We start from the raw sequence: 24,295 nt of genomic DNA, 5'->3' as shown, positions 1-24,295 counted from the left end.
CGGGCCGTTTTATTGCACAGTTTGCGTCAGTTTCTTCTAGTGTCTGTACTGTGATATTGCATTGTTTGTTTCAGGCTCTTCCAATGCCTGGCCCATGTTATTGCACTGTTTGCGTCAGATTCTTCTAGTGCCTGGACTGTGTTATTGCATTGTTTGCATCAATCCTAGTACCTGGCCCGTGTTATTGCATTGTTTGCATAAGATTCTTCTACTGCCTGGCCTGTGTTATTGTATTGTTTGCCTCAAATTCTCCTAGTGCCTGGCCCGTGTTATTGCACTGTTTGCGTCAGTTTCTTCCAATGCCTGGCCCATGTTATTGCATTGTTTGCATCAGATTCTTATAGTTCCTGGACTGTGTTATTGCAATGTTTGCATCAACCCTAGTGCCTGGTCTCTGTTATTGTATTGTTTGCATCAGATTCTCCTCGTGCTTGGCTTGTGTTATTGCATTGTTTGCATCAATCGTAGTGCCTGGCCTATGTTATTGCATTGTTTGCATAAGATTCTTCTGGTACATGACCCATGTTATTGCATTGTTTGCGTCAGATTCTCCTAGTGCCTAGCCTGTATTATTGCATTGTTTGCATCAATCCTAGTTCTTGTCCTGTGTTATTACATTGTTTGCATCAGATTCTACTAGTGCCTGGCCTGTGTTATTGCATTGTTTGCATCATATTCTCCTAGTGCCTGTCCTGTGTTATTGCATTGTGTTCACCAGATTCTCCTAGTGCCTGGCCTGTGTTATTGCATTGTTTGCATCATATTCTCCTAGTGCCTGGCCTGTGTTATTGCATTGTTTGCATCATATTCTTCTAGTGCCTGCCCATGTTATTGCATTGTGTCCACCAGATTCTCCTAGTGCCTGGCCTGTGGTATTGCATTGTTTGCTTCAATCCCAGTACCTGACCTGTGTAATTGCATTGTTTGCATAAGATTTTCCTAGTGCCTGGCCTGTGTTAATGCATTGTTTGCATCAGATTCTACTAGTGCCTGGCCTGTGTTATTGCATTGTTAGCTTCAGATTCTCTTAGTGCCTAACCTGTGTTATTGCATTGTTTGCATCAATCCTAGTGCCTGGCCTGTGTTATTGCATTGTTTGCATCATATTCTCCTAGTGCCTGTCCTGTGTTATTGCATTGTTTGCATCAATCCTATTACCTGGCCCGTGTTATTGCATTGTTAGCATAAGATTTTCCTAGTGCCTGGCCTGTGTTATTGCATTGTTTGCATCAGATTCTTTTAGTGCCTTTCCCGTGTTATTGCATTGTTTCCATAAGATTCTTCTAGTGCCTGGCCTCAGTTATTGCGTCGTTTGCGTCAGATTCTCCTAGTTCCTGGCCTGTATTATTGCATTGTTTGCGTCAGTCCTAGTGCCTGGCATGTGATATTGCATTGCGTCCATCAGATTCTCCTAGTGCCTGGCCTGTGTTATTGCATTGTTTGCATAAGATTCTCCTAGTGCCTGGCCTGTGTTATTGCATTGTTTGGATCAACCCTAGTGCCTGGTTTCTGTTATTGCATTGTTTGCATAAGATTCTCCTAGTGCCTAGCCTGTGTTATTGCATTGTTTACGTCAATCCTAGTGCCTGACCTGTGTTATTGCATTGTTTCCCTCAAACCTAGTGCTTGGCCTGTGTTTTTTCATTGTTTGCATCAGATTCTCCTTGTGCTTGACCTGTGTTATTGCAATGTTTTCATCAATCCTAGTGCCTGGCCTGTGTTTTTGCATTGTTTGTTTCAACCCTAGTGCCTGGCACATGTTATTGCATTGTTTGCATCAGATTATCCTAGTGCCTGGCCCCTGTTATTGCATTGTTTGCATCAGATTCTTATAGTTCTTGGCCCTTGTTATTGCATTGTTTGCATTAGATTCTTCTAGTGCCTGGCCTGTGTTATTGCATTGTGTATACCAGATTCTCCTAGTGCCTGGCCTGTGTTATTGCATTGTTTGCTTCAATCCCAGTACCTGGCCTGTGTTATTGCATTGTTTGCGTCTGTCCTAGTGCCTGGCATGTGATATTGCATTGTGTCCATCAGATTCTTCTGGTGCATGACCCATGTTATTGCATTGTTAGCATAAGATTTTCCTAGTGCCTGGCCTGTGTTATTGCATTGTTTGCATCAGATTCTTTTAGTGCCTTTCCCGTGTTATTGCATTGTTTCCATAAGATTCTTCTAGTGCCTGGCCTCAGTTATTGCGTCGTTTGCGTCAGATTCTCCTAGTTCCTGGCCTGTATTATTGCATTGTTTGCGTCAGTCCTAGTGCCTGGCATGTGATATTGCATTGTGTCCATCAGATTCTCCTAGTGCCTGGCCTGTGTTATTGCATTGTTTGCATAAGATTCTCCTAGTGCCTGGCCTGTGTTATTGCATTGTTTGGATCAACCCTAGTGCCTGGTTTCTGTTATTGCATTGTTTGCATAAGATTCTCCTAGTGCCTAGCCTGTGTTATTGCATTGTTTACGTCAATCCTAGTGCCTGACCTGTGTTATTGCATTGTTTGCCTCAAACCTAGTGCTTGGCCTGTGTTTTTTCATTGTTTGCATCAGATTCTCCTTGTGCTTGACCTGTGTTATTGCAATGTTTTCATCAATCCTAGTGCCTGGCCTGTGTTTTTGCATTGTTTGTTTCAACCCTAGTGCCTGGCACATGTTATTGCATTGTTTGCATCAGATTATCCTAGTGCCTTGCCTGTGTTATTGCATTATTTGCTTCAACTCTAGTGCCTGGCCCATGTTATTGCATTGTTTGCATCAGATTCTCCTAGTGCCTGGCCCCTGTTATTGCATTGTTTGCATCAGATTCTTATAGTTCTTGGCCCTTGTTATTGCATTGTTTGCATTAGATTCTTCTAGTGCCTGGCCTGTGTTATTGCATTGTTTGCTTCAATCCCAGTACCTGGCCTGTGTTATTGCATTGTTTGCGTCAGTCCTAGTGCCTGGCATGTGATATTGCATTGTGTCCATCAGATTCTTCTGGTGCATGACCCATGTTATTGCATTGTTTGCATCATATTCTCCTAGTGCCTGGCCCGTATTATTGCATTGTTTGCTTCAGATTCTCCTAGTGCCTAACCTGTGTTATTGCATTGTTTGCGTTAATCCTAGTGCCTGGCATGTGATATTGCATTGTGTCCATCCGATTCTCTTAGTGCCTGGCCTGTGTTATTGCATTTTTTGCATAAGATTCTCTTCGTGCTTGGCCTGTGTTATTGCATTGTTTGCATCAACCCTAGTGCCTGGCCTCTGTTATTCCATTGTTTGCATCAGATTCTCATAGTGCCTCCCTGTGTTATTGCATTGTTTGCATCAATCGTAGTGCCTGGCCTCTGTTATTGCATTGTTCGCATATGATTCTTCTAGTACCTGGCCTGTGTTATTGCATTGTTTGTGTCAGATTCTTCCAGTGCCTAGACTGTGTTATTTCATTGTTTGCATCAATCCTAGGGCCTGGCCCGTGTTATTGCATTGTTTGCATCAGATTCTCCTAGTACTTGGTCTGTGTTATTCCATTGTGAGCATCAGATTCTCTTGGTGGCTGGCCCATGTTATTGCATTGTTTGCATCAGATTCTCTTGGTGCCTGGCCCGTGTTATTGAATTGCTAGCATCAGATTCTTCTGGTGCCTGGCCCGTGTTATTGCATTGGTTGCTTCAGATTCACCTAGTACCTGGTCTGTGTTATTTCATTGTTTGCATCAGATTCTCCCAGTGCCTAGCCTGTGTTATTTCATTGTTTACATCAATCCTAGTGCCTAACCTGTGTTATTGCATTGGTTGCTTCAAATTCTCCTAGTGCCGGGCCTGTTTTATTGCACAGTTTGCGTCAGTTTCTTCTAGTGTCTGTACTGTGATATTGCATTGTTTGTTTCAGGCTCTTCCAATGCCTGGCCCATGTTATTGCACTGTTTGCGTCAGATTCTTCTAGTGCCTGGACTGTGTTATTGCATTGTTTGTATCAATCCTAGTACCTGGCCCGTGTTATTGCATTGTTTGCATAAGATTCTTCTACTGCCTGGCCTGTGTTATTGTATTGTTTGCCTCAAATTCTCCTAGTGCCTGGCCCGTGTTATTGCACTGTTTGCGTCAGTTTCTTCCAATGCCTGGCCCATGTTATTGCATTGTTTGCATCAGATTCTTATAGTTCCTGGACTGTGTTATTGCAATGTTTGCATCAACCCTAGTGCCTGGTCTCTGTTATTGCATTGTTTGCATCAGATTCTCCTCGTGCTTGGCTTGTGTTATTGCATTGTTTGCATCAATCGTAGTGCCTGGCCTATGTTATTGCATTGTTTGCATAAGATTCTTCTGGTACATGACCCATGTTATTGCATTGTTTGCGTCAGATTCTCCTAGTGCCTAGCCTGTATTATTGCATTGTTTGCATCAATCCTAGTTCTTGTCCTGTGTTATTACATTGTTTGCATCAGATTCTACTAGTGCTTGGCCTGTGTTATTGCATTGTTTGCATCATATTCTCCTAGTGCCTGTCCTGTCTTATTGCATTGTGTTCACCAGATTCTCCTAGTGCCTGGCCTGTGTTATTGCATTGTTTGCATGATATTCTCCTAGTGCCTGGCCTGTGTTATTGCATTGTTTGCATCATATTCTTCTAGTGCCTGCCCATGTTATTGCATTGTTTGAATCAGATTCTCCTAGTACCTGCCCTGTGTTATTGCATTGTGTCCACCAGATTCTCCTAGTGCCTGGCCTGTGGTATTGCATTGTTTGCTTCAATCCCAGTACCTGACCTGTGTAATTGCATTGTTTGCATAAGATTTTCCTAGTGCCTGGCCTGTGTTAATGCATTGTTTGCATCAGATTCTACTAGTGCCTGGCCTGTGTTATTGCATTGTTAGCTTCAGATTCTCTTAGTGCCTAACCTGTGTTATTGCATTGTTTGCATCAATCCTAGTGCCTGGCCTGTGTTATTGCATTGTTTGCATCATATTCTCCTAGTGCCTGTCCTGTGTTATTGCATTGTTTGCATCAATCCTATTACCTGGCCCGTGTTATTGCATTGTTAGCATAAGATTTTCCTAGTGCCTGGCCTGTGTTATTGCATTGTTTGCATCAGATTCTTTTAGTGCCTTTCCCGTGTTATTGCATTGTTTCCATAAGATTCTTCTAGTGCCTGGCCTCAGTTATTGCGTCGTTTGCGTCAGATTCTCCTAGTTCCTGGCCTGTATTATTGCATTGTTTGCGTCAGTCCTAGTGCCTGGCATGTGATATTGCATTGCGTCCATCAGATTCTCCTAGTGCCTGGCCTGTGTTATTGCATTGTTTGCATCATATTCTCACAGTGCCTGGCCTGTGTTATTGCATTGTTTGCATCAATCCTAGTGCCTGGCCTCTGTTATTGCATTGTTTGCATAAGATTCTTCCCGTACCTGGCCTGTGTTATTCCATTGTTGGCATCCGATTTTTCTAGTGCCTGGCCAGTGTTATTGCATTGTTTGCTTCAGAGTCTCCTAGTACCTGGCCCGTGTTTTTGCATTGTTTGCTTCAGACTCTCCTAGTGCATGGCCCGTGTTATTACATTGTGTCCATCAGATTCTCCTAATGCCTGGCCTGTGTTATTGCAATGTTTGCATCAGATTCTCCTAGTGCCTGGCCCATGTTATTGCACTGTTTGCGTCAGATTCTCCTATTGCCTGTCCTGTGTTATTGCATTGTTTGCGTCAGATTCTCCTAATGCCTGGCCCGTGTTATTGCATTGTTTGCGTCAGATTCTCCTAGTCCCTGGCCCATGTTATTGCACTGTTTGCATCAGATTATTCTAGTGCCTGGACTGTGTTATTGCATTGTTTGCATCAATCCTCGTACCAGGCCCGTGTTATTGCATTGTTTGCATAAGATTCTCCTAGTGCCTTGCTTGTGTTATTGCACAGTTTGCGTCAGCTTCTTCTAGTGCCTGGCCTGTGATATTGCATTTTTTGTGTCAGATTCTTCCAATGCCTGGCCCATGTTATTGCATTGTTTGCGTCAGATTCTTCTAATGCCTGGACTGTGTGTTATTGCAATGTTTGCATCGATCCTAGTACCTGGCCTGTGTTATTGCATTGTTAGCATAAGATTTTCCTAGTGCCTGGTCTGTGTTATTGCATTGTTTGCATCAGATTCTTCTAGTGCCTTTCCCGTGTTATTGCATTGTTTCCATAAGATTCTTCTAGTACCTGGCCTCAGTTATTGTGTTGTTTGCGTCAGATTCTCCCAGTGCCTGGCCCATGTTATTGCATTGTTTGCATCAGATTCTTCTGGTGCCTGGCCCGTGTTATTGCATTCTTTGCGTCAGATTCTTCTAGTGTCTGGCCCGTGTTATTGCATTGTTTACATAAGATTCTTCTTGTGCCTGGTCTGTGTTATTGCATTGTTTGCGTCAGATTCTCCCTGTGCCTGGCCAGTGTTAATGCATTGTTTATATCAGATTCTACTGGTGCCTAGCCCGTGTTATTACATTGTTTGCGTCAGATACTCCTAGGGCCTGGCCCGTGTTATTGGAATGTTTGCATCAGATTCTCCTAGTGCCTGGCCCATGTTATTGCACTGTCTGTGCCTGATTCTCCTAATGCCTGGCCTGTGTTATTGCAATGTTTGCATCAGATTCTCCTAGTGCCTGGCCCATGTTATTGCACTGTTTGCATCAGATTATTCTATTGCCTGGACTGTGTCATTGCATTGTTTGCATCAATCCTCGTACCAGGCCCGTGTTATTGCATTGTTTGCATAAGATTCTCCTAGTGCCTGGCTTGTGTTATTGCACAGTTTGCGTCAGCTTCTTCTAGTGCCTGGCCTGAGAAATTGCATTATTTGTGTCAGGTTCTTCCAATGCCTGGCCCATGTTATTGCATTGTTTGCTGTGTTCAACAAAGGGAAGGAGAGTGAAAGGTGGGCTATTTTTATAGAGGTCCTACACATAGGCCCTAAGTAACTGTATCAACAAGAGATGTGTAGTTCCTACAGGACGGGAAGTCGAAGGGGAATAAAGTATTCCAATCCAGACTTCAACCTAGTGAAAGTAAGTGCACAAGGGAGGGGAATCCCTTCAGGGTGGAACTAAAACCCTCACACACCCAGCAAGCTAGGTGTCATGCTTCATCATCTGGGTTCTGCTCCTCGTCGGGTCGGCGGTGCAATACCCGACGGGCACCCATACAGGGGCTCTTTGTCGGAGATCTTTTGTTCCCTGCCGTATGGTGCATGCGTGTGAGGGCCCGGGAGTGTAGATGTAAGTGATTTAAAAGAGGTTGGTTAATCTGAAATAGAAGTTTATTGGCTCAGTCAACCACCTAATTAAAAAGGGGGTGAGTGGCGTAAAAGCTATATATGCTCACAACGGATGAGTGGCTAGCTACGCTCGACTCTTCTGGTCAACATGTTTCGCGCCCAGTTAGTCAGAAGGATCTCGTGGCGCTTCGTCAGGACCTATAAAACTAAAGTGAGGTGTGCTCGAAAAAACTATCTACAGTGTGGTGAGAAAAACAAGGGTGAGAACTAATATGTTGGTCAACCCTTAATAGGCGCCCCTACCTTATGTATTGATTTAAAAGGGGGTCACCTAGGGAAAGAAAAAATGGAAGAAATATGAACCCAAAGCCACCCTTGGCAACTGTAAGGCATTATATCACAAAGGTTTAGTCGATCACCACTGGTTTAGTAAAGTGGTGATCAATTTAATATACTCCAGATTGTAAATTGTACTGGATTCCTACCAGTTTCCTAGTCAATAAATAAATACATGACGTAAGACAAGGTAGGGCAAGGTAAAAAACGGTTAAAACAAGCAGTTAAAACAAGCAGCACAGCAAGGTTCTGGTTGGAAGCACAACCCTTGTTAAATAATAGAAAAAAGTCATGGTTATGCATGGACTCACCATATCATGTTATAAAGAGCTCATCATCAGGTGCATGGCGCGTCCACAGGGGGAGAAACACATTCGTTCCCTAAAGTATAATGGTGTTATAGGGAAAGGTAGAGGCATAGAAAGATATCACAACCACAGAGTCACTGGAGAGAGATCTCCATCCTAAGTATCACGAGAACATATTAATTTGAGCGTGTGACACCTCTCATGTGCAATAGTGCTCTGATCTGTAATGTAGTTGACCAGGTGCAGTTAACCGGGGGTGGGACAGAGATGTGCAAGTCCCGATTGGTTCAAAACAAAAGGTTACGATCAAAAGTAGTGAATCGAGGTGGACGATTCTAACTCAGTGTGAGCCTGAATTTAGATTTAGCATTTCTTCGCAACCGAACCCTGTGTAATTGGGCGTGTCGAAGTGGTCACATGCGAGATATTCAGACGTGTACCGATGGTGGACAGTGATCCGAAAATAAGTGCGGATGTCCTACATGTGTCTAGAGCGCCCCAGATAGACTCAGGTATTAGGAATCCACCCTCCAGACCGCGCGCCGAGGTGTACTTACTAAACAAACATCCCCTGGAGGTAATTCAACCTGCCCGCGTCGTCGAACCCGGAAGCTGGATAGTGGGTCGGTGACGCTTTAATTTATTCAGGCCAGGATAGGTTGTGAGCCTAACACGTGATTGAAAACGGCCCAATCACTGTCTTGGTAACAATTCTGGTTGGCCAATTGTTTGGAATAGTATGGCGTAGATGCGTCTGTAGCAATGGGAGATAAATGAATGTACATCATGCCGGGTTTGAAAAGGTCTTGTGTCGTGGGCGCCATATTGTAACGGGCAAAATGTGGAGCGTACCATGTATTGGAACCGGTATAATTGCCCGTGGCATGGATGCGTCTGTGGCAATACGAAGTAAATAAAATGTATATCATACTGAAATAAAGAAAGTCATTCTTCATGGTCGCCACGTAGTAATCGGCAAAAAGTGGTACATACCACGTTATGGGATTAATATACATGCCCCTCTCGTGAAAGACGATAGTCATGTGTGTATGCTGTAAATGACGGACGTATCTCAAACAAGAACCCCACAGATACTGTTATTAGTAGGTGGTTCATACCCTACATGGTGAGTTAGGAGACCAAAATCGGGGGCCATGATGTAATGGTGTTGGTCTGTAAAATCAAGATGGTTGATAATCTAAAAAAGTCATGAGCAGAAATAAAAGTATATATAATGAATATATATAGTGTGTGATGCCCGCATCAATCAGTAATATGGGCACTGAATATTAGACCCCTGGTTTGTCGTACAGAGGTGGGTCAATGTCGAAGACCAAGTATCAGTAGGAACATAGGGTGGTGTATGTATTATCCTACCCCCTCAGTTTTATCGGCAGAAAAGCCTCCTATCGATTAGATATCATTGTCCAAGGTATATCATCGTTGAGGCCAAGTCTATCCAACGAGAGGCGATGTACCCAACGTTGTTCTAGCCTGAATAGGGCATGTTGAGACATGACAGGCTGGCTTTCAAGGACAATCCAACGTAGATCAGTCGGGCTGTGTTTGCATGCAAGGTAATGACTGTAAAGTTTCGTGGTGGTTTTACCACATCTAATGTTGCTTTTATGTTCGGTGATGCGTGTTTTCACAGCTCGTGTCGTCATCCCTATATAGTGGAGGCCACATGGGAAAATTAGTAAATAGACACAGTTCGTGGAATTACAATTTGTATGTCTTTTGAGGGCCCATTCGAAAGAGTCAGTGAGGCGAATAGATTTTGCCACAATGGTTTGCCCGCAGCAGGAGCACCCTCCGCAAGTGTAATGCCCCTGTACAGGGGGAAGGTTCCAGAGGGTGTTATGTGCTGGACTTATTTGTTTCTTCGGTCTCGTGTGTATCAGGGTGTCCTTCAAATTGTTGGTCCTCTTAAAAGCGAACCGTGGTGGGGGAATCATAAGTGTACCTGCGGATAGTATTCCCCAGTGTTTCTTTATCACTTTTTTGAGGTTGTTGGACTCTGGTGTGAAGGATGTGACACATGTGATAATCTCTCTGGTGTCTTTTGGTTTTACTTCCAAAAGTGCCTCACGGTTGTTATTTCTTGTTCGCTTCATTGAGTTGCAAATTACTCGGGGAGGGTAGCCTCTTTGAGTCAAGTTCCCTGAGAGGATGTTGGCCTCAATTTTGTAGTCAGTGACAGAACTACAATTTCTTCTGAGTCGAAGGAATTGGCCAAACGGCAAATTATCGCGCAGGGCTTTGGGGTGATGACTGTTATAGAGGAGTAAACTGTTCTTATCAGTGGGTTTTCTGTAGAGAGTAGTGCTTAAACCTGTGGGTGTCAATCTGATGTTTAAATCCAGGAAGGGGATATCTGAGTCAGAGATATGACTAGTGAATTTCAAAAACTGATTTTTGGTGTTGATCCATTCACAGAATTCGTGACAGGTTGTTAAATCCCCTTTCCATAGAATCATGACATCATCGATGTATCTTTTCCACAGGGTTAGGTTAGGCCCAAAGGGGTTGTCCACGTTCATTATTACTGTCTCTTCAAACGCTGCCATATACAGGCAGGCCACACTGGGGGCAAAGGTACTCCCCATCGAAGTACCTTGGGACTGATGGTAAAGGTTGTCTTTAAATGCAAAATAGTTCTCAGTAAGAGCTAATGTTGCCAGATCCATGATAAATGTTATGGGAGTGGGAGATGTCCATTCCCTTTTCTGTAGGGCCGCCTCTATCACCGTCAGAGTAGCTTGTTGCGGGATGTTGGTGTAGAGAGCCTCTACATCAAGGGTCACTAGGAAGTCAACGTTTTCGGTGTTCTGTATTCCCTCAATAATATTCAAAATGTCAGTTGTGTCCCTGACGTAAGAAGGTGTCTCTTTAACCAAGGGTCGTAGGAAGTAATCACAGAATTTAGATAGAGGTTCCAAAAGGGAACCAATTCCGGAGACAATTGGTCTGCCGGGGACAGGGGTGATGCCTTTATGTACCTTAGGTAATGTATAGAAATATGGTACGACAGGTTTGGTAGTGATAAGAAAGTCTGCTTCTTTTTTCGTGATCCAGCCATTGGCTTCGGCCTCCAAGATCTTACTAGCTATTGTTAAACTTAATCTTGGCGTGGGATCAGTGTCAATGGGTGTGTAATATTTCCTATCGCCAAGTTGGCGTAGACATTCTGTTTCATAATCACTAGTAGACTGGATAACTGTCGCCCCTCCCTTATCCGCCTGTTTGATGGTAATAGTCGTATCAGCTGCTAGTATTCTGGCCGCATCCCTTTCTTTGCAAGTAAAGTTGTTGTACACAGTAGTTCTACTCTGTATTTTGTCCAGGTCTTTTAGTACAGCCTTCTCGAAGGTGAGGACCTCCGAGGGAATCATGCTGTTTGTCGGGGTAAAGGTGGAAGCTTTATGTAGGCCAGTGTCACTAGGTTCAGTAGCCGGTTCGTCCTGAAAAAATGCCTTGAGGCGTATTTTTCGAAAGAAATTCTGGACCTCGCAGATCAATTCGAATTTATCTACTCTAGGAGTAGGTACGAAGCCCAGACCTTTCTTTATTACATCCTCCTCTGTGTTACTGAGGGGTCTATGGGAAAGGTTGATACCTAATCCCTTTGGCCCCTCCTTCTGCTCCGAGTTTCCATTTGTGGCTGCGGTTGGGGTTGATCTTGCCACTGGACATGGGTGGTAGTTTGCTGTTGTCCTCGCCTTCGCCCTCTTCCTCTGCCCCAGCCTCTGCCTAAAAAAGGTTTCGGGTTGTTACCAGGATAGAATTGTGGCGGGTACTGAGGAAACATGGGATATTGCCAAAACGGAGGTTGAGGGGGGACAGGAAACATGGGACCACCGTCAGATTCTTCTAATGCCTGGACTGTGTGTTATTGCAATGTTTGCATCGATCCTAGTACCTGGCCCGTGTTATTGCATTGTTAGCATTAGATTTTCCTAGTGCCTTGTCTGTGTTATTGCATTGTTTGCATCAGATTCTTCTAGTGCCTTTCCCATGTTATTGCATTGTTTCCATAAGATTCTTCTAGTGCCTGGCCTCAGTTATTGTGTTTTTTTTCCGTCAGATTCTCCCAAGTGCCTGGCCCGTGTTATTGCATTGTTTGCATCAGATTCTTCTGGTGCCTTGCCCATGTTATTGCATTGTTTGCGTCAGATTCTCCCCGTGCCTGGCCAGTGTTAATGCATTGTTTACATCAGATTCTACTGGTGCCTAGCCCGTGTTATTACATTGTTTGCGTCAGATACTCCTAGGGCCTGGCCCGTGTTATTGCATTGTTTGTATCAGATTCCCCTAGTGTCTGGCCTGTGTTTTTGCATTGTTTGCATCAGATTGTCCTAGTACCTGGTCCGTGTTATTGCATTGTTTGCATCAATCCTCGTGCCTGGCCTGTGTTATTGCATTGTTTGCGTAAGTTTCTCCTAGCACCTGGCCTGTGTTATTGCACTGTTTGCGTCTGATTCTCCTAGTGCCTGGCCTGTGATATTGCATTGTTTGCGTCAGATTCTTCCAATGCCTGGCCCATGTCATTGCATTGTTTGCTTCAATCACAGTACCAGGACTGTGTTATTGCATTGTTTGCATCAATCCTAGTACCTGGCCCGTGTTATTGCATTGTTTGCATAAGATTCTCCTAGTGGCTTGCCTGTGTTATTGCATTGTTTGCATCAGATTCTCCTAGTGCCTGACCCGTGTTATTCTATTATATGCTTCAATCAAAGTGCCTGGCCCGTGTTATTGCATTGTTTGTGTCAGATTCTTCTAGTTTCTGGCCCGTGTTATTTCATTGTTTGCATAAGATTCTTCTAGTGCCTGGTCTGTGTTATTGCATTGTTTGCATCAGATTCTCCTAGTGCCTGACCCGTGTTATTCTATTATATGCTTCAATCAAAGTGCCTGGCCCGTGTTATTGCACTGTTTGTGTCAGATTCTCCTAGTGCCTGGCCAGTGTTATTGCATTGTGTCCATCAGATTCTCCTAGTGCCTGGACTATGTTATTGCATTATTTGCTTCAACCCTAGTGCCTGGCCCATGTTATTGCATTGTTTGCATCAAATTCTCCTAGTGCCTGGCCCGTGTTACTGCATTATTTGCATCAGATTCTTCTAGTGCCTGGCCTGTGCTATTGCATTGCTTGCATCTGCTTCTCATAGTGGTTGGCCCGTATTATTGCATTGTGAGCGTCAGATTCTCTCGGTGCCTGGCCCGTGTGATTGCATTGTTTGCATAAGATTCTATTGGTGCATGGCCTGTGTTATTGCATTGTTTGCATCTGATTCTTCTGGTGCCTGGCCTGTGTTATTGCATTGTTTGCGTAAGTTTCTCCTAGCACCTGGCCTGTGTTATTGCACTGTTTGCGTCTGATTCTCCTAGTGCCTGGCCTGTGATATTGCATTGTTTGCGTCAGATTCTTCCAATGCCTGGCCCATGTCATTGCATTGTTTGCTTCAATCACAGTACCAGGCCCGTGTTATTGCATTGTATGCATCAATCCTAGTACCTGGCCCGTGTTATTTTATTGATTGCATAAGATTCTTCTAGTGCCTGGTCTGTGTTATTGCATTGTTGCATCAGATTCTCCTAGTGCCTGACCCGTGTTATTCTATTATATGCTTCAATCAAAGTGCCTGGCCCGTGTTATTGCACTGTTTGTGTCAGATTCTCCTAGTGCCTGGCCAGTGTTATTGCATTGTGTCCATCAGATTCTCCTAGTGCCTGGCCCATGTTATTGCATTATTTGCTTCAAATTCTCCTAGTGCCTGTCCCGTGTTATTGCATTATTTGCATCAGATTCTTCTAGTGCCTGGCCTGTGCTATTGCATTGCTTGCATCTGCTTCTCATAGTGGTTGGCCCGTATTATTGCATTGTGAGCGTCAGATTCTCTTGGTGCTTGGCCCGTGTGATTGCATTGTTTGCATAAGATTCTATTGGTGCATGGCCTGTGTTATTGCATTGTTTGCATCTGATTCTTCTGGTGCCTGGCCTGTGTTATTGCATTGTTTGCTTCAATCCTAGTGCCTGGCCTGTGTTATTTCATTGTTTGTGTCAGATTCTCATAGTGCCTGGCCCGTGTTATTGCATTTTTTGGTAAACAGACATAATATCGAATTAAAAATATCGACAGGACAGAATATCGAGTTTTTAATATAGAATGGACAGAATATCAAATTGTCAAAATATAGTGGTGAAGTATATCGAAAATCAGGTAAGAAATAAAATATCGATTTAAATAATATAGAAGTAAGTAATATCGACAGTCATAATACAGTTGTTAAAAATATTGATTTTTTTTATAGTGTTTTAAGTTTTAGTATATGTGTTAAAAATATGTATAAATTTTGGAATGTATGTTTGAATATTTTTAACGTAATGAATTTTATGTTATTTAATTTTTGTGTAATTTAATTCCGTAGCGGGTTGTGAGTTTATAGGGGATTAGGGTGGGAAGTAATTTAATTATAGTACATGAAATAATAATTTTTAGGAATTATTAATTACTTTTAATTTAATTTTGCGTTTTACTTCTGTAGTGGGTTGTGGGTTTATAGGGGAATAGGGTGTGAAGTAATTTAATTGTTATTAGGTAATTATCAATTGGTATTGAAAATTAATTGGTTGTTGATTAATTATTAATTGGTAAATAATTTGTATTAATTGGTAATTCATTTGTATTAATTGTTTAATTGATAATTATGTTAATTGTATTAATTTATTATTTGTAGCGGGTTGTGGGTTTATAGGGGAATATGGTGGGAATTAATTTAATTGTAAATAATCAATTATTGAAATAATTTTTGTATATTGCTAATTAATTTATTTGCAATTAATTATTAATTGGTATTAATTTTATTTATTAATTTTTGGCATTGAAAATTAATTGGTTGGTAATTAATTATGAACAGGTTATTAATGAAAAAAATTGTATTTATATTAAATTAATTATTAAATATTGTGTGATTGGTAATTATTATTTATTTCTTTTTGGGTATTAATAATTTATTTATTTTTAATAAAATATTAAATTATTATTTTCCCTACTATTGCACTCACTGGAGTGGGAATAGTAATTTTTACCCCTACACTAGCCAACGCTTTCCCTACTATTGCACTCACTAGAGGGGGGAATAATACTTTTTAACCCCTACGGTATCCAACGCTTACCCTACAGTTGCACTCACTGGAGTGGGAATAGTAAATTTTTCCCTCCCGCTATCCAACGCTTTCCCTACTGTTGCACTCTCTGGAGTGGGAATAGTAATTTTTACCCCTACGCTATCCAACGCTTTCCCTACTGTTGCACTCTTTGGTGTGGGAATAGTAATTTTTACCCCTACGCTATCCAACGCTTTTTCTACTGTTGCACTCTCTGGAGTGGGAATAGTAATTTTTACCCCTACGCTATCCAACGCTTTCCCTACTGTTGCACTCTCTGGAGTGGGAATAGTAATTTTTACCCCTACATTATCCAACGCTTTCCCTACTGTTGCACTCTCTGGAGTGGGAATAGTAATTTTTACCCCTACGCTATCCAATGCTTTCCTTACTGTTGCAGTCTTTGGAGTGGGAATAGTAATTTTTACCCCTACGCCATCTGACGTTTTCCCTACTGTTGCACTCACTGGAGAGGGAATAGTACATTTTTCACTCCCGCTATCCAACGTTTTCCCTACTGTTGCACTCTCTGGAGTGGGAATAGTAATTTTTAGCTCTACTCTATCCAACGCTTTCCCTACTGTTGCACTCTTTGGAGTGGGAATAGTATATTTTACCCTCCCGCTATCCAAAGCTTTCTCTACTGTTGCACTCTCTGGAGTGTGAATATTAATTTTTACCCCTTTGCTATCCAATGCTTTCCCTATTATTGCACTGTCTGGAGTGGGAATACTAATTTTTACCCTCCCGCTATCCAACGCTTTCCCTACTGTTGCACTCTCTGGAGTGGGAATAGTAATTTTTACCCTCCTGCTAGCCAACGCTTTCCCTACTATTGAACTTACTGGAGTGGTAATAGTAAATGTTACCCGCCCGCTATCCTACGCAAAAAATATTGAATTTTTTAAATTAATATTACGTTAATATATATGTATTATTATTATTTTTGTACTTACATTAATTCTTTATTAATTTTAAAGTTATTTAAGTATTTTTAAGTATGTTTCAGTTAATTATATGTTTTATTTCATTAATTTTGCATCAATTTTAAGACATTTAAAATAATACGATATTGTGACTAACTATATTTTTTACAACGATATTTTGGATTCTATATTTTTGTACTTACCTGTTTGGAGATAGGGCTTCGATAGTTTGGCATTCTATATTTTTCCTTCGATATTTTGGCAATTCGATATTCTCCTTCTCGATATTTCGTCAGTGATCCGCATTTTTTACATCAGATTCTCCTAGTGCCTGGCCCATGTTATTGCATTGTTTGCATCAGATTCTCCTAGTTCCTGGTCTGTGTTATTGCATTGTTTGCATCAATCCTAGTGCCTGGCCTCTGTTATTGCATTGTTTGCATAAGATTCTCCTTGTGCCTGGCCTGTGTTATTGCAATGTTTGCATCAAGCCCAATGCCTGGCCTGTGTTATTGCATTGTTTTCATCAGATTCTCATAGTGCCTGACCCGTGTTATTCTACTATATGCTGCAATCAAAGTGCCTGGCCCGTATTATTGTATTGTTTGTGTCAGATTCTCCTAGTGCCTGGCCAGTGTTATTGCATTGTGTCCATCAGATTCTCCTAGTGCCTGGCCCATGTTATTGCATTATTTGCTTCAACCCTAGTGCCTGGCCCATGTTATTGCATTGTTTGCATCAAATTCTCCTAGTGCTTGGCCCATTTAATTGCATTGTTTCCCTAAGATTCTTCTAGTGCCTGGCCTGTGCTATTGCATTGTTTGCATCTGCTTCTCATAGTGGTTGGCCCGTATTATTGCATTGTGAGCGTCAGATTCTCTCGGTGCATGGCCTGTGTTATTGTATTGTTTGCATCGGATTCTTCTGGTGCCTGGCCTGTGTTATTGCACTGTTTTCGTCAGATTCTCCTAGTCCCTGGCTCGTGTTATTGCATTATTTGCGCCAGATTCACCTAGTGCCTGGCCCTTGTTATTGCATTGTGTCCATCAGGTTTTCCTAGAATCTAGTTTGTGTTATTGCATTGTGTCCACTAGATTCCTCTAGTGCCTGGCCTGTGTTATTGCATTGTTTGCATCAATCCTAGTACCTGGCCTGTGTTATTTCATTGTTTGTGTCAGATTCTCATAGTGCCTGGCCCGTGTTATTGCATTTTTTGCATCAGATTCTCCTAGTGCTTGGCCTGTGATATTGCATTGTGTCCATCAGATTCTTCTAGTCCCTGGCCCCTGCTATTGCATTGTTTGTATCAGATTCTCCAAGTGCCTCGCCCGTGTTATTTCATTATTTGCTTCAACCCTAGTGCCTGGCCCATGTTATTGCATTATTTTCATCAAATGGTCCTAGTGCCTGGCCTGTGTTTTGCATTGTTTGCATCTGCTTCTCTCAATAGTTGGCCCGTATTATTGCATTGTGAGCGTCAGAATCTCTTGCTGCCTGGTCCGTGTGATTGCATTGTTTGCATAAGATTCTATTGGTGAATGGCCTGTGTTATTGCATTGTTTGCAACAGATTCTCTTAGTGCCTGGTCTATGTTATTGCATTGTGTCCACCATATTCTCCTAGTATCTAGTTTGTGTTATTGCATTGTGTCCACCAGATTCTCCTAGTGCCTGGCCTGTGTTATTGCATTGTACCCACCAGAGTCTCCTAATACATAGTTTGTGTTATTGCATTGTGTCCACCAGATTCTACTAGTGCCTGGCCCATGTTATTGCATTGTGTCCACCAGATTCTCCTAGTGCCTGGTCTGTGTTATTGCATTGTTTGCATCAATCCTAGTGCCTGGATTATGTTATTGTATTCTTTGCATAAGATTCTATTTGTGCCTGGCCTGTGTTATTGCTTTGTTTGCGTCAATCCTAGTGCCTGGCCTGTAATATTGCATTGTGTCCGTCAGATTCTCCTAGTGCCTGGCCTGTGTTATTGCATTGTTTGCATAAGATTCTCCTTGTGCCTGGCCTGTGTTATTGCATTGTTTGCGTCAATCCTAGTGCCTGGTCTGTGGTATTGCATTGTGTCCATCAGATTCTCCTAGTGCCTGGCCTGTGTTATTGCATTGTTTGCATAAGATTCTCCCTGTACCTCGCCTGTGTTATTGCATGGTTTGCAGAAGATTCTTCTAGTACCTGGCCTGTGTTATTCCATTGTTTGCATCAGATTCTTCTAGTGCCTGGCCTGTGTTATTGCATTGTTTGCATCAGATTCTTCTAGTGCCTGGACTGTGTTATTGCTTTGTTTGCATCAATCCTAGTGCCTGGCTTGTGTTATTGCATTGTTTGTGTCAGATTCTCATAGTGCCTGGCCCGTGTTATTGCATAATTTGCTTCAACCCTAGTGCCTGGCCCATGTTATTGCATTGTTTCCCTAAGATTCTTCGAGTACCTGGCCTGTGTTATTCCATTGTTTGCATCAGATTCTCCTAGTGCCTGGCCTGTGTTATTGCATTGTTTGTGTCGGATTCTTCTACTGCCTGGACTGTGTTATTCCATTGTTTGCATCAAATCTAGTGCCTGGCCTGTGTTATTGCATTGTTTGTGTCAGATTCTCATAGTGCCTGGCCTGTGTTATTGCATTGTTTGTGTCAGATTCCCATAGTGCCTGGCCTGTGTTATTGCATTGTTTGCATCAGATTCTCCTAGTGCCTCGCCCGTGTTATTGCATTATTTGCTTCAACCCTAGTGCCTGGCCCATGTTATTGCATTGTTTGCCTAATATTCTTCGAGTGCCTGGCCGGTGTTATTGCATTCTTTGCATCAGATTCTCGCAGTGCTTGGCTTGTGTTATTGCAATGTTTGCATCAAATCTAGTGCCTGGCCTCTTTTATTGCATTGTTTGCATTAGATTCTCCTAGTGCCTGGCCCATGTTATTGCATTGTTTGCATCAGATTCTCCTATTGCCTCGCCCGTGTTATTGCATTATTTGCTTCAGTCCAAGTGCCTGGTCCGTGTTATTGCATTGTTTGTGTCAGATTCTCTTAGTGCTTGGCCCGTGTTATTGAATTGTTTGCATCAGATTCTCCTAGTGCCTGGCCCATGTTATTGCATTGTGTCCACCAGATTCTCCTAGTATCTAGTTTGTGTTATTGCATTGTGTCCACCAGATTCTCCTATTGCCTGGCCTGTGTTCTTGCATTGTCTGCATCAGATGCTCTTGGTGCCTGGTCCGTGTTATTGAATTGTTTGCGTCTAGAGCCCGGCCTGTGTTATTGCATTGTTTGTGTCAGATTCTCCTAGTACCTGGCCTGTGTTATTGCATTGTTTGCATCGGATTCTTCTGGTGCCTGGCCTGTGTTATTGCACTGTTTTCGTCAGATTCTCCTAGTCCCTGGCTCGTGTTATTGCATTATTTGCGCCAGATTCACCTAGTGCCTGGCCCTTGTTGCATTGTGTCCATCAGGTTTTCCTAGAATCTAGTTTGTGTTATTGCATTGTGTCCACTAGATTCCTCTAGTGCCTGGCCTGTGTTATTGCACTGTTTGCTTCAATCCCAGTACCTGGCCTGTGTTACTGTATTGTTTGCATAAGCTTCTTCTAGTGCCTGGCCTGTGTTATTGCATTGTCTGCATCAATCCTAGTACCTGGCCTGTGTTATTTCATTGTTTGTGTCAGATTCTCATAGTGCCTGGCCCGTGTTATTGCATTTTTTGCATCAGATTCTCTTAGTGCTTGGCCTGTGATATTGCATTGTGTCCATCAGATTCTTCTAGTCCCTGGCCCCTGCTATTCCATTGTTTGTATCAGATTCTCCAAGTGCCTCGCCCGTGTTATTCCATTATTTGCTTCAACCCTAGTGCCTGGCCCATGTTATTGCATTATTTTCATCAAATGCTCCTAGTGCCTGGCCTGTGTTATTGCATTGTTTGCATCTGCTTCTCTTAATAGTTGGCCCGTATTATTGCATTGTGAGCGTCAGATTCTCTTGCTGCCTGGCCCGTATTATTGCATTGTTTGCAACAGATTCTCTTAGTGCCTGGTCCATGTTATTGCATTGTGTCCACCAGATTCTCCTAGTATCTAGTTTGTGTTATTGCATTGTGTCCACCAGATTCTCCTAGTGCCTGGCCTGTGTTATTGCATTGTTTGCATCAATCCTAGTGCCTGGCCTGTGTTATCGCATTGTACCCACCAGAGTCTCCTAATACATAGTTTGTGTTATTGCATTGTGTCCACCAGATTCTCCTAGTGCCTGGCCCATGTTATTGCATTGTGTCCACCAGATTCTCCTAGTGCCTGGTCTGTGTTATTGCATTGTTTGCATCAATCCTAGTGCCTGGCCTATGTTATTGCATTCTTTGCATAAGATTCTATTTGTGCCTGGCCTGTGTTATTGCTTTGTTTGCGTCAATCCTAGTGCCTGGCCTGTGATATTGCATTGTTTGCATAAGATTCTCCTGATGCCTGGACTGTGTTATTGCATTGTTTGCATCAATCCTAGTGCCTGGCCTCTGTTATTGCATTGTTTGCATCAGATTCACCTCGTGCCTGGCCTGTGTTATTCCATTGTTTGCATCAGATTTTTCTAGTGCCTGGCCTGTGTTATTGCATTGTTTGCATCAGATTCTTCTAGTGCCTGGACTGTGTTATTGCTTTGTTTGCATCAATCCTAGTGCCTGGCTTGTGTTATTGCATTGTTTGCGTCAGATTCTCCCAGTGCCTGGCCTGTGTTATTGCATTGTTTGCATCTGATTCTCATAGTGCTTGGCCCTTGTTCTTGCATTGTCTGCATCAGATGCTCTTGGTGCCTGGCCTGTGTTATTGCATTGTTTGTGTCTAGTGCCCCACCTGTGTTATTGCGTTGTTTGTGTCAGATTCTCCCAGTGCCTGGCCTGTGTTATTGCATTGTTTGCATCAGATTCTTCTAGTCCTTTGCCTGTGTTATTGCATTGTTTGCATCAGATTCTTCTAGTGCCTGGCCTGTGTTATTTCATTGTTTGCATAAGATTCTCATTGTGGTTGGCCCGTGTTATTGCATTGTTTGCATCAGATTCTTCTAGTGCCTGGCCTGTGTTATTGCATTGTTTGCATCAGATTCTTCTAGTGCCTGGCCTGTGTTCTTGCATTGTTTGCATCAGATTCTCTTGGCGTGTGGCCCGTGTTATTGCATTGTTTGCATCAGATTCTCTTGCTGCCTGGCCCGTGTTATTGCATTGTTTGCGTCTAGTGCCCAGCTTGTGTTATTGCATTGTTTGCATCGATCCTACTGCCTGGCCTGTGTTATTACATTGTTTGCATTGTTTGGGAGAGGTGTGGCTCACTGGTTAGTGGCGGCAGATCCGTAAGCAGAGAATCGGCCAGGGACCAGGGTTCAATTCCCGACGCGGCAGGGTCGTGGACCAGGGTCAAAACGGACTCGATAATTCTCGCCTCGGTACCTACTCTAACCAGGAACACACTCGGCAACTCTGGGCATTAGCTTGCCTCATCTCCACAACGGCCCCCCACATTCGCCGGGGATGCCTGGTTTCACCTTGGAGATACCCTGGAGGGACCATCTCACAGGGATAGCCAGGACGGGTTCCCCAGCGGTCTACAGCGCCAGGACGCCTCAGGGCAGCAGTGCGCTTTACAAGACACATACATTTACATTTACATTTGCATCAAATTCTTATAGTGGTTGGCCCATTTTTTTGCATTGTTTGCATCAGATTCTCTTGGTGCCTGGCCCGTGTTATTGCATTGTTTGCGTCTAGTGCCTGGCCTGTGCTATTGCATTGTTTGCATGAGATTCTTCTAGAGCCTGGCCTGTGTTATTGCATTGTTTGCATCAATCCTAGTGCCTGGCCTGTGTTATTGCATTGTTTGCATCAGATTCTTATAGTGGTTGGCCCGTTTTATTGCATTGTTTGCATCAGATTCTCTTGGTGCCTGGCTCTTGTTATTGCATTGTTTGCGTCTAGTGCCCGGCCTCTGTTATTGCATTGTTTGCATCAATCCTAGTGCCTGGCCTGTGTTATTGCATTGTTTGTATCAGATTCTTATAGTGGTTGGCCCGTTTTATTGCATTGTTTGCATCAGATTCTCTTGGTGCCTGGCCCGTGTTATTGCATTGTTTGCGTCTAGTGCCCGGCCTGTGTTATTGAATTGTTTGCGTCAGATTCTCCCAGTACCTGGCCTGTGCTATTGCATTGTTTGCATCAGATTCTTCTAGAGCCTGGCCTGTGTTATTGCATTGTATGTGTCAGATTCTCCTATTGCCTGGCCCATGTTATTGCATTGTGTCCACCAGATTCTCCTACTGCCTGGCCAATGTTATTGCATTGTGTCCCCCAGATTCTCCTAGTGCCTGGTCCGTGTTATTGCATTGTTTGCATCAATCCTAGTGCCTGGCCTATGTTATTGCATTCTTTGCATAAGATTCTCCTAGTGCCTAGCCTGTGTGATTGCATTGTGTCCACCAGACTCTCCTACTGCCTGGCCTCCGTTATTGCATTGTTTGCGTCAGATTCTCCTTGTGCCTGGCCTGTGTTATTGCATTGTTTGCATCATATTCTCACAGTGCCTGGCCTGTGTTTATTGCATTGTTTGCATCAATCCTAGTGTCTGGCCTCTGTTATTGCATGGTTTGCATAAGATTCTTCTAGTACCTGGCCTGTGTTATTCCATTGTTTGCATCAGATTCTTGTAGTGCCTGGACAGTGTTATTGCATTGTTTCCATCAGATTCTCCTAGCGACTGGCCTGTGTTATTGCATTGTTTGCGTCAGATTCTTCTAGTGGCTAGATAAAAAATGTACAGACATTACAGCAGGCGATACAGAATGGGGAACCCAAGGAAACACATGCAAATGGACTGGCCCCCAACAGACAAATATCACAATTCAATGACACAAAACTACCTAATAGAAACGACATTAAAGAATACACAAGGGAAGAAGGAATTGGTAATGAGAACCAAATATCAATCACTGGAGAGGAAATTTTCCGCCATGGAGGGCGGCAAGTCGCTTCTCCTCTACTAGAACAAGCACTAGCAAGAATACAGCAAGGACAAGAATTTGCTCAAGGTCACAAAAATGAGTGCAAAAATAACACCAGCTGTATGGATACAATAAAATATGCATCAAACATCATTTGGTTTACTCCGGATTACATTTCAAAAGGCAAGCATGATATATTGAACAGAGGAAACATCCTACGGTTGCTTGCGCATATTCCATCTTTAGCAGGTGCAACAACTCAGGACCTGGATTCTATTCAATTTCAATTAGAAGCCGGAATGAAGGCCGAAAAAACAAAAGCAACCTGGACAACATCTTTAGTGGCACAAAAAATTCTGTTAGAAACCATGACCTTCAAAGATTGGGGAATAACAATTGCCCCACACATAAAACCAAAATATCCTGACCTACTAATTCCTGTGGTAGGCGATGGAGAACAGTACTCCTCAAACAGGAAGGGATTAACGGTACTTAGAGGCGCCAAAGGGATCAAAGGAGCAAGAAGCACGGAAGACATCTGGGCCAGGGACTGTACCTCTGCCAGTATGCTACAAAGTTACTCCGACTTAAGATGGATCTCAAGAACAACCAATAATCAGTTAAACTGATAATCGGAAAACCAAACAGAAATCAAAAGGCAAAACCAACTGCAAATATGCTCATGGAACATTAATGGTCTTGCCTCTAAAATGACCGATCCGGAATTTGTTAGCTATTTACGATCCTTTGATATTAATATTCTTGCAAGAAACATGACAATTAGAACCTTCACATTTGCATGGATTTCTTCGCTTCTTCACCAGTGCGGTGAAAACAGAAAAATTTGGTCATCTACAAGGAGGTCTAGTAATTTATGTCTCGGTTGTAAGTGGCTATGATATTAAGGACCTAGGTTTTTTCACTTCAGATCTAAAAATAATAAATTTGTCTTCTTTCATCCAGAGTAAGAAAGGCCTTCATTTTACACTGATCAATGCTTACATCCATCCAAAAAGGAAAGGAAAGGTCGTAAAAGCTCTATGCAAATGCCTAGACGAAATCATAACTGATACTTCAACAATAGACGTTATGATTACCGGGGATTTTAACCTCAATTTGATGGGAATTTCAACGAGCGACGAGAATCGTAATCAAAACACAGCCTGGAATATTCCACATCAAGAGGTTATACTACCATCTATACAATCAAAGCTTGGAAAAGAGGTCCTAGAGAACCTCGAGCGCTATAACCTCAGAGCATTGAATGGGAGATTTAGCGGAGACAACCCACCAGCGTGCACATTTTACAACACAAGAGTAAGTAAAATACTGGATTACACTTTTATGCCT

The sequence above is a fragment of the Triturus cristatus genome, chromosome 4_2 (genome assembly GCF_964204655.1).
Source record: "Triturus cristatus chromosome 4_2, aTriCri1.1, whole genome shotgun sequence".
NCBI lineage: Eukaryota > Metazoa > Chordata > Amphibia > Caudata > Salamandridae > Triturus > Triturus cristatus.
The sequence above is the reverse complement of the archived record's forward strand: the minus strand, read 5'-3'. Positions refer to the sequence as shown.